Below are 4,458 nucleotides of genomic sequence, written 5' to 3'. Positions count from 1 at the left end.
TGCCTATTCAAGGTTGAGGAAGAAATAGAAACTTAGGCTAAAATTTAAACCTCAGGTGGTCCATGCACAGTTGGGAGTCTCCATTACTCATTCACTATGGGAATCCTAAGCTCATAAATTCATTACAAATGTAGGCTAGAGCTGCATGACTGCTTGTGTTGTGGCAGGAGCTACAGGTCTCCTGCAAACCCCTCAAGATGATCCCTCATGAAAAACTTCCAACTGCAGTAGAAAACAAGCTCTCAGTGAAATAGACTATGCAGATGCAACACTGAGAGATCCCACACACCCCAACAGCACAGACAAAGGGCTACCTGAAGCATCTTATTTAAGGAGATGACAGCAGTAATGACTTCACAGAAGGCAAAGCAAGATATTTTATTTATTTATTTACTTTTTAATTAGTTATATTTAGAGGTAGGATTTAGTGATAAATCTGTTGCATGCACAATCCAGTGCTCATCACCTCAAGTGCCTTCCTTAATGCCCATAACCCAATTATCCCTTCTCCCATGCACTTCCCCTCCAGCAAACCCTAGAGTTTGCAGTCCCTTACAGTTTACCTCCATCACAATTTTCATTTTATTTTTTCCTTCCTTTCCCCTGTGTTCATTTGTTTTATTCCTTAAATTCCACACATAAGTGAAATTGTATGGTGTTTGTCTTTCCCTAACTTATTTCTGTCAGCATAATACCCTCTAGTTCTAGCCACACTGTTGCAAATGGCCAGATTTCATTCTTTTTGATGGCTGAGTAATATTCCATTATACATATCCATTATGTCTTCTTTATCTATCCACATGATATTATTTTTAAATAATAGGAAATTTTAGAAAAGAGCCAAATATGAATTCCAGAAATAAAGATAGTTGCAGTATCTCATGAACAACTCAGGACTGGGATTACATAGGAGGCTAGTCACAACTGTGAACTGCTGCATTGGTAGACAGAACCAGGGAACTATTTAAAACTCACGATAGTCCTGAGAGTCAGGCAAATGTTTCTCCCTGTTAACACAGGAAGACACTGTTGCTCAGAGAGGTGAGAAACTTCCCCAGGAAGCCCTGACTTTGAACTCAGGCCTGTGTGAGCCTGCACTATGCTGGGGTTGGTTTTATTGGCTTGTGAATGCGTGTTGTGTGCATCTCTCCCCAAGTCCATGTTCAGTGACAAAACAGTAGCTTGAAATTGACCATGGTGAGATTCCACCACGGAAGCTGGCAAATGCTACAATCAGGGCTTTTTAGACAATTTTTTCTTAGAAAGTCTGTTGCTAAACCCTCACCAGAGTACCGCTGGTCTGACCTACACTCCTACTTTGACCCAGGAGTCACTGGCCACCATCTACCGGGGGCTCACAGGACACATATATGATGAGGTGGGCTGAGTGGGGCTCCTGGGACTGGTGAGCTATTGTTCTTTCTGGAGTGAGCAGCTATGACAGAGTTGTAGATGACCCTTGTTGTCAGTAGGGATGTGGACCCACTGTTAACATCTTCCATTTTTTTCAAGAGAAGCTGCAAAATCCAGAATTTTAAGTGGTGTCTCAATTTTAAAATACTGGCAACTAATTCACCTTAAAAAAAAAAAAACGGAAATAAAAACGAACAAAAAACAAACAAACAAACATTGCTCAAGCCAAAGCGAACACATCTGTTGGCTGAATTTGGCCATGGGCTGCACGTTTGTGATTTTCACTTTTAACCAATAAACTCCATCACTTTGTGTCATTGCTCCTTTCCCTTAATGCCCTCTGACTTGTCAATATCCAACTTAAATGACTCATCCCTGATCCTTCTGTTGAAGCCATCTTCTGAATGGTAAGATAGTTCTGAGTATTTCCTCTTAAGGAAAATACTTGTGGGTTTGATATTATTTGTGCAGTCATCCTTCTTTTTTTTTTTTTTTCTTCTCGGCTAACTTATAACTTCCCTAAAGATCAAGATATATGTCTTGGTCCTCTGTTTCCCTGGAAATGTTCAGCAAGTTCCATGTATATAAATAAATATGAGGCGACTTTCAAAACTGGAAACTCAGTAGATGTTTATTTGAATCATATTTTATGCTTGCTTTGAGAATTGTGGCTTGTCTACTTAGCAGGAAGGCTAAAAGTTTAGATGGGAAATTTCAAAGCCATGTTGACAGCACTGGGGACATTTCTCATCATTTCTGGTTTTGTGAGACATGCTCAAGGGAAACCTTTATTTTCCTGTGCGTGTTGATATGTATGAAGGGGGGCTCCCGCGCTAAGGTCTGTGGTCCAAAGAGAGGGCTTCCCATAGTTGTGATTGCCTAAAGTAGTAGAATATAGAGCATTTTCCCATTCAGTTAAAAAATTGTTTTCTTGGGACGCCTGGGTGGCTCAGTTGGTTAAGCGGCTGCCTTCAGCTCAGGTCATGATCCCAGCGTCCTGGGATGGAGTCCCGCATCGGGCTCCTTGCTCAGCAGGGAGCCTGCTTCTCCCTCTGCCTCTGCCTGCCATTCTGTCTGCCTGTGCTCGCTCTCTCTCCCTCTCTGTCTGATAAATAAATAAATAAATCTTTAAAAAAATTGTTTTCTTAATAAAAATAAAACTAAACTTAAAAGGATAGTTTTTATTTACACTGACACTTAAAAGAGTGTTTAAATGCCTTTTATTTTTTTATTTTTATTTTTTTTCAAATTTCAGTTTGTTTTACTATGATTTAGATTTTCTCCAAAAACAACAAAATTTTATATATAGCATAAAAATTCATGTATTAGAAAGACTCAAAAGGCTGTTTTTCACTTTGTTCAAGTTTTGTTTCCAGGCATTTAGTGTGTCATACAGTTGTTGCCACTGCTGTTTTCCAAATGTCTGATGTGTACTATGACTGACAACTACCTTCCTCTGGGTCTGATCAATTTTGCAGTAGACCATTTTAGTTCTTACTGCATCAATAACAAATGCTTCAACATCATCGGCTCCAATCTGAAGTTCTTGCTGCATTGTGTCAAAAGAAATTTATTTTCCACTGCCATTCCCATAAAAGTAAGCAGTCTCATTTTTGCCATATTCTGTTCATGTAATAGACCAAGTGAATCAATGAAGTCTTTATTATTCTGATAGAACTTGACATATGATGCCAGTTTAGCACTCACAAAAATGGTTAAAAGATCATGAATAAGCTCGCCCTCCAAAAATTTGACTGGTTTTAAAGTGAGAAGATAGTCAAAAAGAAATGCATTTGGATCTTTCAATGCTCGTACAATACACCTGTGGGCATCAACTCGAGCCTGGGAAGCATTGTCCTCTGTGTAACTTCCTAGCAATTCCACCATGACCTTTGAAGCAGCATCACTTTTCTTACAATCCACAAGTGCCTCATAAAGGAGCCTTAAAAGGGTGTGTTTTTTTTCAGTGGTGAGGTTCCAATCAGAACCATTTTCTAACTTGATCCAGCTCAGTTGGAATATACTGGATGGCCTCACAAGATGCTGCCACTTTAATGAGGCTGCAATATACTGTATATCTTACAGGAGTATTCTTATCCATTCCATGGAAAAGGTTGCTCAGCAACTGCAGTCTCAGAGATGGGCGTTCACCTTCCCGAAATTTGACCAGCTTTTCACACAGGCTTTCAATCAGAGCTTCTTGCTTGTCCGGTTCCAGGATCAATAGGAGAGATACCACGCTGTTCATCACACTTTCAACATCTTTATCATCTTCCTTCAGACACACATCACAGGCCTCACCTTTAGATTTCAGATAAGCTCGAAGCTCAGCAGCCTGATCTTCCTCACTGATGTCGATGAACGCCGGGACGCTCATGTTGCAGGCCCGGGTACGGCAGTCGCCCTGCTCACCTTAAATGCCTTTTAAATTAAAGTATAATGTATCATAGAGCAAGATTTAAAGGAATGCAAACACTTGGATACAAATCTCAAATTAAAATTGGATAGTTACTGTTGTTACCTGTCATTTTTTATGCTGTTTTAAACAAAGAATCTGTATGTCCTTCTCTCACTTTCAGTGCTAGACATTTGTTAACCTGGCAGCTCTTCAGCATGTAAATGTCCTTTGGAATCTTCAGATGTCTGGGGATAATCTTTCTTTAACTGCTGTCTGATAATTACAGAAAATAATCAATCAGTTGTCTCTAAATTCCAAGAATTAGTAGTGTTCCTTTTCTTTCATGGGCAGAGTTAGCTGCATACTTTCTGTTTTCTTCTGTAGTATTTTTTCCTAAGTAGACAAGTTTAGAGCCTTCTGTCCTCAACTGGTTTCTATTTGTGGTCAAAGAGCTTAGAATTAAGACAAACAAACAAACAAACAAACAAACAAAAACCACCAAACTTATCAATACTTCGTGTTAAAAATAGGTTCAAATCAAATACTGAAAGGATAATAAATACAGATACAACATGTTTTCTTCTCACATTAATCATTAACTTCATTATTGGCATACTTTGGGACAAGGTGGTAAAAAATGAGTATGG

At 39.1% G+C, this 4,458-nt stretch overlaps 1 pseudogene across 1 annotated transcript; it reads right to left on the bottom strand.

Moving 5' to 3' along the window:
- Positions 1–2,631: 2,631 nt before the first annotated feature.
- On the bottom strand, positions 2,632–3,820 carry LOC309847291 (eukaryotic translation initiation factor 3 subunit M pseudogene; annotated as a pseudogene). The gene has a single exon. The product of its transcript is annotated as a eukaryotic translation initiation factor 3 subunit M pseudogene (transcript).
- Positions 3,821–4,458: the final 638 nt, after the last annotated feature.

The sequence above is a fragment of the Mustela nivalis genome (genome assembly GCF_964662115.1).
Source record: "Mustela nivalis genome assembly, chromosome: 13".
NCBI lineage: Eukaryota > Metazoa > Chordata > Mammalia > Carnivora > Mustelidae > Mustela > Mustela nivalis.
Note: the sequence above shows the minus strand (reverse complement) of the source record. Positions and strands in the feature narration are given on the sequence as shown.